General features: G+C 46.1%; 1 protein-coding gene across 1 annotated transcript in view; it reads right to left on the reverse strand.

Annotated features, from left to right (window-relative positions):
• Positions 1 to 10,707, reverse strand: part of FAIM (Fas apoptotic inhibitory molecule) — a 182,458-nt gene extending 171,751 nt beyond the window's left edge. The window contains exon 1 of the mRNA XM_066245486.1: positions 10,689 to 10,707. The gene's annotated coding sequence lies outside the window, so the exon portion shown is untranslated. The remainder of the gene's footprint in view (positions 1 to 10,688) is intronic.
• Positions 10,708 to 10,983: the final 276 nt, after the last annotated feature.

A 10,983-nucleotide genomic window follows, 5' to 3' on the forward strand; every position in this document is an offset into this window, starting at 1 on the left:
TTTTAGCTTTATGAAATGACTTAAGAGACGTTCCTCTATAGTTTTGTATAGCTTGAATAACAAGGGAGTTGTTTATCTTGGACAGTTATGTAAAACTTAGCTGTAAACAATACTGGTCTGCTGCTTTATAAAGTGATAAACCTTTAACCACTTTTCCAAGTTGTTCTATTATTATTAAATGGTATCAGTTTTCTACCTCTTTGTGGTCCATCTTTGGCAATAAAAACTGTCAGAAAAATCATCCATTTCCTTTCTAGACTTTCTCACTTATGGCTAGAAAGTAGCATGTCATGTTCTTGTCTTACTTCCCCAGGGCTGCTGGAACAAATTACCACAAATTGGGTGGTTTAAGACATCAGACATTTACTCTCTCACAGTTCTGGAGAACAGAAGTCAAAGTCAAAGTGTTGACAGGCTTGGTTCCTTCTGAGAGCTCTGAGGAGAGTCCGTTCCATGCCTCCCTCCTGCTTCTGGTGGCTGTCAGCAAGCCTCAGCGTCCCTTGGCCCATACATGCAACACTCCAGTCTCTGCCTGTCACCATGGCTTTCCCCTCTGTGTGTCTCTGATCTTGTCTCCTTTATCTTATAAGGACACCAGACATTGCATTTAGGACTGTGGGGCAGCTGTGTTAGGCTTGGTCACGGGGTTACGAACTGCAAGCACTTTGCCTGATTGACACGTGGGTGCGTAGCAGCGCCACATGTGTATGGCCTATATAAGGCCTTGGGTGCTTGTGCCCACGAGAGATGGGGGATTGCGGATACACAGATTGCCTGCCACTGTGAGGGGCCATTTTGCTGTTTGTTTGCCTGAGAGGCGGTTTCCCCTGCCTGTGTGCTCGTCCGCCGTTGGGAGACTTTATTAAACGGAATGGCTCAACGCTTTTCAGCTCCGCAGTTTTTCTACCGTCTGCCCGAATCCAATATGAACCTGCCTGGCCTTGGCCACTGGCACTACAAGAACCCACTCTAAATCCAGGATGATCTCATCATGAGATCTTTAACTTAATCACAGTTGCAAAGACCCTCATTCCAAATAAAGTCACATTCACAGGTTCTGGAGGTCAGGAGTTGGGCATATCTTTTGTGGGCGACTAGTTGAGCCACTACACTTTTATTCACAGAATCATAAGAATTGGGTTGAGGGTATCTGAAAAAACATACGTTTATTTGTCATTAGAAAAAAAATATTTTCTGGCAGCTTCCAGCTTCAATGGAGAACCTTGTTTACAGGATGCTGCTATCAGCTCCATTTTCACAGGAAATAAGTTTATCTTTCCTCTCTCACCATATGTGTTGGGGTGATTTGGATGGCAATGCTGAGTTCTATGAAATTCCTCTCTTGGAGGGGACCAGGAGGGAAAGGAATGAACAGTTCACACTTTCTGCCAAATGTTTACAACCTATCTGATACTGTGAGCTGCCAAAGAATAGGTTGGTACCTCTCACTCCTTCAGGAACCATGTCCCCCTCCCAAGCCTGGTCCTTCCCCAGGGCTTGGGTTCTCAATTAACAGCATAGTGGGGGGGGGTGCAGAACACGGGCCTGCATCTCCTCCTCTTTCCATTACAACAGGGCCACTTTATTATTGACAAGACAGGTAATAGCAAATGTTGGAGAGGCTGTGGAGAAAAAGGAACCCTCATACACTGTTGGTGGGAATGTGAAGTAGTACAACCATTATGGAAGAAAGTATGGTGGTTCCTTAAAAAACTGAAAATAGAACTACCTTATGACCCAGCAATCCCTCTACTGGGTATATACCCCCAAAACTCAGAAACATTGATACGTAAAGACACATGCAGCCCCATGTTCATTGCAGCATTGTTCACAGTGGCCAGGACATGGAAACAACCAAAAAGCCCATCAATAGATGACTAGATAAAGAAGATGTGGCACATATACACTATGGAATACTACTCAGCCATAAGAAATGATGACATCGGATCATTTATAGCAAAATGGTGGGATCTTGGTAATATTATATGAAGTGAAATAAATAAATCAGAAAAAAACCGGAACTGCATTATTCCATACGTAGGTAGGACATAAAAGTGAGACTAAGAGACATTGATAAGAGTGTGGTAGTTACGGAGGGAGGGGGGAGAGGGAGAGGGAAAGGGGGAGGGGCACAAAGAAAACTAGATAGAAGGTGACAGAGGACAATCTGACTTTGGGTGATGGGTATGCAACATAATTGAACAAGATAACCTGGATATGTTATCTTTGAATATATGTATCCTGATTTATTGATGTCGCCCCATTAAAAAAATAAAATTATTTTTAAAAAAACAAAACAAAATAGGGCCACTTGATGTCTGACTGTAACCACCCCTTGCCTCCGAGGAGAAAATAATACTGTATAGCTGCGGGAAACAAGACACAGCATGAAAGGTGATCATCTGAAGTCGGCTGTCATGCATCAGGGTTCTAGGTGCTAAGCAGCCACAATGAAAACATTATACATTTTCACCAAGATAAAAGCCACAATAGGTTTGAGCAGTGTCATATGGGAAAACACCCCTCACAACCATGTCTGGCACCATATCACACAACTCACCAGCCACACCAGTGACAGAACAATTCGGCCCTTAGAAACGATGACTTCGACCTACCAAACCTCTGGTGAGAGAGACTTGGCGCTGTCCGTGGAGCTGGGTCCTGCAGCCACAGAGGAGCGAAGACCACAGGCCAGTGTCTCAAACTTCCCCGCGCCGCAGAATCACCTGGGAAGCTTTGTTAACCACAGATTGCTGGCTCCCACCCCAGAGTTTCCGGTTCGAGGATAGGCCTGGAGTGCGAAGAATTTGCATTTTTTACAAGGCTCCAGGTGATGGGCAGTTTTCCTGGGACCTCACCTTGAGAACCTCTGGCCTACAGCTGGGCTTCGGAACCTGCCTGTTAATGGGCTCCATCTGTGACTGAGGTCCTCCCACAACGGTCTGAATGCTGGCTGCCAGTGAACAGGGCTCAGGGTGGGACTGGCAATGTGTGGGGAGCCCTGTGAAAACTGAGTCAAGAAGGGCCTGTTGCAAAGTCCTTCTAGGGGTCCCACAGTTCCTTGTATTTATCTGGGAAGCCTGAAGCAGTTGGAGCAGACCTTCCCCTGAAGACATTTGAGATCCCTGTGAGGGTTTAGGGTCAGTGTGAAGTGTCCAGAAGGAGCTGCCAGCCTGGCGTGGGGAGTTTGGATCCAGAGGGTTTCATCCAGCAGTTTCTGAGACCTGGCCCTGTGAGAACCACTGGCAAACATGTACGGTGAACTTGCTACGTTCCAGTCCCTGAGTCCCCATGGTGCACAAGCAGCCCTGGAGCACAGGAAGTCCCAGAGGGTAGGGGGGAAAACTTGGGCGGGCGGTAGGGTAGTCTGACTTTTGATATAGGTGGGAGCGAAAGGGCTTCTCTACAAACCACGCCAAGAGGAGGCTGGAACTAAACCCTCTCGCTAGGCGATGCTGCCATCTGGTGGACAAGAATAACACTACTCCGGCTTCCCAGGTGCTCTCCCAGCCGGCTGGGGGCGGGGACATCAAATGGGGATAATAATACCAACCGGAGCTACTTCAATAATAATGCTAAAAGTAGCAACTCTGGGGGGGGGGGGGGGGTATTGAGCACTTTCTATGTGTATGGTAGACAGTATTCTAAACTCTTTGAATGCATGAATTTATTTAATCCTAACCACAGCATAGAGATAATTACTCGCATGAGCCCTGTTTTCCAGCGGAGGGAGCTCTGGCACAGAGAGTTGCTGTAACTGATAAGGCTACATCGTCTGTGAGCAAGTGTCCTCTGGTCCTAGTTTAGTGTTGGCATGGAGGGCACACTTGGAGTTCTGGCTTTGCTGCTCAGGCCTGTGTAACGTTAGGAGAGTTCTTTAAGTTCTCTGAAGCTCGGTTTCCTCACCTGAGAGGAGTTTGATTCTCCTTATCAGACTCAATGAGAAGTGCCCTGGCGAGAGCTCCAACGCTCGCAGTGTCTTAGCTGCTGGGCAGGTCAGGGGGCGAATTCTCTGTCAATAGTGCCATTCTGGGCTGGGCAGCACCCCTACCTGGCCCAGCACAAAGGAGCCCTCAAAAAGTGGCATTCAGCTCTTCATCTAACAAAAAGAGACATCCGTCAATAAATCCTATCCCCTTCCCTAACCTTTGATACCATGCCCCTCAGAGAAAACATGTCACTCCTGAGAAACTCCCTCACAGAGTTGAGTAACAAGAAGGAAGGATTATTAACATTTTTTAACTTCAGACCATAGAAATCTGGCCCTTATCAGACCCAGGAACCAGCAGTGGCCAGATAGCCTGGCTGGGTGACTCCCAGGGGATAGAGAACCCCTCACCCCCTCACTACTACCCAGTGCAGAAAAAAAAAACCAAAGGGCTTATCTATCCTTCCCTTGGCTCCTACCTGGTCATGCTGACTAGGTTCGGGGGCAGTGGGTGACCTTGGCCAAGAAGATTCGGTGGGCTGTGGGAGGAGTGTGCTTAGAGAAATCAGGATCTCACTGGCTCCAGAGGCCAAAATGAAGGGTTTGTAGGAAGACAGGCTAAGAGGCACTGAGCTCATCCCCAGCTCAGAGCTCTGTAAATTCCAGCACAAGTTTTTAACGAGGACAGAAGGTATTATTGAATAACTAATATTGTGAAACTGGCTTAACACAAAGCTAAAACCCATTTCACCCCTAACTCCAGAATAAATTTTCAATACTTTAATATTTAAATTAATAATAAAGCACCTACTATGTGCCAGTGACTGTTTCTAGAGCTTTAAATGAATTAGCACATTTAATCTTCACTATAAGGGTATGAGGTATGAACAATTCCATTGTTTTATTTAATAGATAGTCGACTGGCCTGTGATGGTGTAGTGGATAAAGCATTGACCTGGAATGCTGAGGTCCCCGGTTCAAAACCCTGGGCTTGCCCGGTCAAGACACAGATGGGAGTTGAAGCTTCCTGCTCCTCCCTCCTTCTCTCTCTCTCTCTCTCCTCTCTAAAATGAATCAATAATAAAAAAAAAAAACTAATAGATAGGAAGTCATCTGGGGAAAAAAGGTATAAATATAAAGGTATTATAAAAATATATACAGATAAAAAAAGACCCCATTAGCATTAAACCAAAGACAAAAACCATAAAGGAGAGCTTTGAACATTTCTTTTCTTTTCTTTTCTTTTTTTCAGCAAGAGAGACCAAGAGAGACATAGAGAGGGACAGATAGAGACGGGAGATAAGCTTCAGTTCTTCATTGTGGCACCTTAGTTGTTCATTGATTGCTTTCTCGTATGTGCCTTGACCAGGGGGCTAGACCAGCCGAGCCAGTAACCCCTTGTTCAAGCCAGCAACCTTGGACTTCAAACCAGAGACCTTTGGGCTCAAGCCAGTGACCATGGGGTCATGTCTATGATCCCACGCTTAAGCCAGCAACCCCGCACTCAAACTGGTGAGCCCGTGCTCAATCCGGATGAGCCTGCACTCAAATGGCGACCTAGGGGTTTTGAACCCAGGTCTTCTGTGTCCCAGGCTGATACTCTATCCACTGTACCACCATCTGCTCAGGCAGAGAGCTTTGAACATTTAAAATGAAAATATCTATAGTATATAGCCTTACCTGTGGTGGTGCAGTGGATAAAGCAAGCATCGACCTGGAATGCTAAGGTCACCACTTTGAAACTCCGGCTTGCCCAGTCAAGGCACTTAGAAAAGCAACTACTATGAGTTGATGCTTCCCACTCTTTTCCCCCTTTCTCTCTCTCTCTCTCCTCTCTCTAAAATCAATAAGTGAAATATTTAAAAAGACCTATAGCATAAAAATAAATTGTAAATAAAATTAAAAGAAAAATTATGTTGTAGGGAATTTTTGCAATAAATATAAGTGGTCAGTAAACTTAATACACAAAAACTAATAAGTAAGAAAAAGGAAATCTCCAACAGAAATTGAAGAGAGGACACAAATAGGCATTCTATAAGGAATAAACATTGACAGATCATAAAAACCCTGATCTTACTGGTGGTCAAATAAATGAAAATAAAATAGAAGTTGATGCCTTTTTCTTCATGTTCCCACTAAGCAAAGATTTCAAAAGAAATGATAACGTCCAAGGATGATGGAGGTGTAGGAAGTGTATGGTTCCTATGCTGGTTCATGCATCTTCTCTTAGAAGCCGGGCACTATTTCGTTTTATGGGTATAACATCATTTATTTAATCATCCCCCAATTACTGTTCACTTAGATTGTTTATAATTATTTGTTTTATGAACACAGAGATTAGCTTTGTTCATCATTCTTTGCATCTTGAATGATTTCTGTAGGAGAGTAGAATTTTTAGGAGAGAGAATTTTAAGCCTCTTGATGCCTAACACCAATCTGCCTTCCATACAGATTGACTCTGCTTTAATTAACAAGAGGAGCATGGTAAAAGCAAAGCTCAGAGTAGTCCTAGGACCCAGGAGAAGAGAGGGCAACAGGCAGAGTGAGTGGAGTGTGGAGGCTGCCCTTCAGATGAAGAGCACTGGGGCATGGGAGTGAGGCAGACGGGGGGAAGGCTGGAGGCAAGAGCTCCGGGCAGAGGATGGGGAGCAGGGCAGAGCCTTTGGGCCAGTGACCCAAGGGAGAGCGATGAGGAGGTAGGCCAAGCCTCCTGCGGATACCCAGCCCAGGTCCTGTCCCACAAGGGAGGCAGAGGGAACCCTACAGAACAGGTTGGCTAGCCTCCTAGATGATTATGATGGTTCATAAAGTTTGAGAACTACCACCTAATTTATAGTGATTTGTATTGTTATAGAACAAGGTGAAAAATTTTATTCTTACTAGTAGGATGACCAACAACTGGTTTTCCCAGGACTGTCCTGGTGTTAGCACTAAAGACCCCATGTCCGAGAAAAGCCCTCAGTCCTCAGCAAACGGAGACTTTGGTCACCCCATTAACAACTGGAACCATATACTGCAGTCTAGGGAGGGGTTGGGGGATCACAGCAAGGAGAGCAAACCAGCCTGAGTGGTGGGGGGCTGGTGGCTGGGAGGGGAGGGGCTGGTGGAGGCCTCGTGTAGCATGGGGCAAAGGCCACCTGAGAGGTCCAGACAGCAGAGGGACCCTCCCGGGGACCCCAAGTGCTCAGCAAAGTTCAAGGATGGTTCCTGAGAGTGGGCTTTCTTTGTGGAAACTGAGCTGAACCTCAGGGTCGGGAGGCTGTGGAGCAGAGACAGAAGTGGAAGTCACTGTGAGAACCTGACCCTTGGGAACTGTTTGAAGTCTGCAGCTGGCACTGGGTGACACAGGCCATGGGGTCGGGAGCAGAGAAGGGTAGCAAGAGCCTCATGTTTAAGGCATGGAGGTCCCTGCCTTAAATAATAAAATAATCTGTAATGATTATTAATTCATTTAATAAGCATTATGTTAACTTTGTGCCACTAGGCCAGTGGTAGTCAACCTGGTCCCTACCGCCCACTAGTGGGCGTTCCAGCTTTCATGGTGGGCGGTAGCGGAGCAACCAGAGTATAAATAAAAAGATAGATTTAACTATAGTGAGTTGTTTTATAAAGATTTATTCTGCCAAATTTAGCGAAAATCCGACATCAAGTACTTGGTAAGTAATTATTATTATATGCTTTAACTTGCTGTAACTCTACTTTGTAAATTTTATAAAGTAAAGTTACTTCCCTACTTTATAAATCACCATTACTGTGGAACCGGTGGGCGGTTAGAAAATTTTACTACTAACAGAGATACAAAAGTGGGCGGTAGGTATAAAAAAGTTGACTACCCCTGCACTAGGCCTTCCCTAACATGGAAGGGATGTGAAGGAATGGGGCTTGATAGATTGTGACCAGACGAATCAACTGGCAAGCCAGGCTCTGAGAGGACCTGCTGTGAGGAGAAGGGCCCTGTGGTGGGTACCAAGGGCTGGGAGCCAGGGTTCCTTCATGACTTCAGACACCGGCTCCTCCAGGCGCTCCTTTTATTAACCAATCACTGAAAAGCCATAGTATTTAAGGGACCAGAAGAACGTGGAAGGAACCTTCTAGTGGTTGCCGCCCTGGCTGGACAGCTGAATCACCTGGGGAGCGTCAACAAGTCTTCCCATCTGGGCTGGACCCTGGCCCGGCAGACTGCTCCAGATTCTCGGGGGGCGTGGCCTGGCCTCGAGACCCCCAGCCTCCGAAGGGGCTCCAGCACTCACGCAGAGTCCTTTGCGAAGCACTGGCGTAGGTGGTTATGAATTCAAGGTGATGGCTCCGGATTGAGGTGGCTTTGCTACCTGCCTCACTTCCTCCTCTGCCTCCCTTTTCCCAGCCGGGCTCCCACCCAGGTAGTCCCTGGCTGTCACAGCATTCGAAGCTCCTCCCCGCTCTGCCAATTCCAGACCCGGTGCTGGGACCTGAGCGGCAGGCGGTGCTAACCGCGGTGGGGGAGGGGTGAGTCATGCGTGGGTCACACACTTAGTCATGGAGGGGAACTGGGAGAAGGGAGGCCAGCCCCCTCCCTCAGGATGTTGTGGGGCGCGTTTAGGGATGTGTCAACCAAGTGAAGGATTTTGTCAGAGCTGCTTGGCAGGGCAGATGGATCTTCGCTCCTTTCATTTCCTCTTCCGGCTCCCAGCGGCTGTGAAACTACCAGAAGCATCTGATGTCAGAAAAGGAGGTTCAGCCTGACCAGGCGTCCGCGCAGAGGATAGAGCGTGGGACTGGGATGCAGAGGACCCAGGTTCGAGACCCCGAGGTCGCCAGCTTGAGCGCGGGCTCATCTGGCTTGAGCAAAGCTCACCAGCTTGAACCCAAGGTCGCTGGCTCCAGCAAGGGGCTACTCACTTGGTCTGCTGAAAGGCCCACAGTCAAGGCACATATGAGAAAGCAATCAATGAACAACTAAGGTGTCACAACAAAAAACTGATGATTGATGCTTCTCATCTCTCTCCGTTCCTGTCTGTCTGTCCCTATCTATCCCTCTCTCTGACTCTCTCTCTGTCTCTGTATAAAAAAAAAAAGAAAGAAAGAAAAAAAGGAGGTTCAACGGGCCAGTTCATTTGTTCTCTGGGTAACACATGATGGCACAGTGAGAATGTGATAAAATAGGATTGTCTCTGCAGAAGAACGCATGTATGCACACAGTTCTGCATGATTCTGGCAGGGGTGGGGTGTCAGCCAGCCCTCCTGGTGCCCCACGGAGCCAAGGTTAATTACTCCTGTCCCGGAGTCGCTTGGGCTCAGATGCAGGAAAGAGAGCGGAAGGACCTGGGCAGCTCTGCCCAGCAGCCAGCGGCTGTCCTGCAGGTGAGAACACAGTACAACTTAAGCTGAGAGAGTGCCGAGGGCAAAGGCAGAGATGTTTCTCCAAGGAGAAACCACATGAGCAGGGAACAAACCAGCAATGAGGTGACTTGAGTAAAAACTGTTACAGGCTCTGGCCAGTTTGCTCAGTGGTGGATCATTGTGTATGTGGTATGGATCTAATTTTATCTTTTTCCAAATGACCAACCAGCATTTATTAAATGTCCATCAACATTTATTGAAACCTCCTCTTTAGCCTAATGACCTGAGATGCCACCTTTATATACTAATTTTCGTATGTACTTGGGTCTATTTCTGGACATTCTGTTCTATTGCTCTGTTTGTTTATGCATTTGTCCTATAGTTTTTAATTAAATTTATTGGGGTGGCAATGATTAATAAAACGATATAGGTTTCAAGTGAATTGTAGTTTTAGGTGTATTATACAATATTGTCTTATAGGACCAGCTTTTGTAGCTTTGTAGCTTGTCCCTTTTGGTGTTTTCCTAGCTGTTCTTGCATGTTGGTTTATTTGTTTAAATGATTATTATTATTTTGTATTTTTTAGTGAGAGAGAGAGACAGAAAGAGAGAGAGAGTGAAAGAGACAGACAAGAAGGGAGAGAGATGAGAAGCATCAACTCATAGTTGCGTCACTTTAGTTTTTCATTAATTGCTTCTCATACATGCCTAGACCAGGGCCTCAAATTGAGCCAATGACCCCTTGCTCAAACCAGTGTGACCTTGAGCTTCATGCCAACAATCTGTGGGCTCAAGCTAGGGACCAATGGATCATGTTGATGATCCTGCACTCAAGCTGGTGACCCTGCACTCAAACTGGCGACCTTGGGGTTTCAAACCTGGGTTCTTTGCATCCCAGTCCAATGCTCTATCTGCTGTGCCACTGCCTGGTCAGGCTTAATTATTATCTTATAAATTTGTAGTGATGTATATATAACATAAAACTTACCATTTTAATAATTTTAAGTGTACATTTCAGTGTATTAAATGCATTCACATTGTTGTGCACCATCACTACCGTCCATCTACAGAACTTTGTTCATCCTCCGAAAGTGAAACTCTGTACCCATTAAACCGGTTTTTCTCAACGTGGGGCCCACGCCCCACATGGGGGCAATTCAATAGTTAAGGGGGGCAATTTGAAAATGGACTCGACATGACTTTAACTCTTTCGCCCCGGGCCATTTAAATGCAATGCTAGATATCAGTGCCAAATTTAACAAAAAATGCAATTCTTAAATAATTGCGGTAAATAATTATTAAGTATAATTTCATTTGACGAGACCAAAATATCAACTGGGTGATTGGCATTGTCAAGTAAACTTCGTCCTGGGTTCACCGCGGAGCATGCCGTCTGCCGCGGGGAACCCCGGACGTTTTAAAACCTCGCTAAACAGCCTGACCTGTGGTGGCACAGTGGATAAAGCGTCAACCTGGAAATGCTGAGGTTGCCGGTTCGAAACCCTGGGCTTGCCTGGTCAAGGCACATATGGGAGTTGATGCTTCTAGCTCCTCCCCCCTTCTCTCTCTCTCTCTCTCTCTGTCTCTCTCTCTCATCTCTAAAAAATGAATAAATAAATTAAAAAAATAAAAAAATAAAACCTCGCTAAACAACGCAGTTATTCTCACCTAATTGGCCCATCGCAACTTCTGTAGTGTTTCACATCATTCAGTTGGTGTTAATTTGAACTAAGTGTC

Source organism: Saccopteryx bilineata, chromosome 10 (genome assembly GCF_036850765.1).
Source record: "Saccopteryx bilineata isolate mSacBil1 chromosome 10, mSacBil1_pri_phased_curated, whole genome shotgun sequence".
Lineage (NCBI taxonomy): Eukaryota > Metazoa > Chordata > Mammalia > Chiroptera > Emballonuridae > Saccopteryx > Saccopteryx bilineata.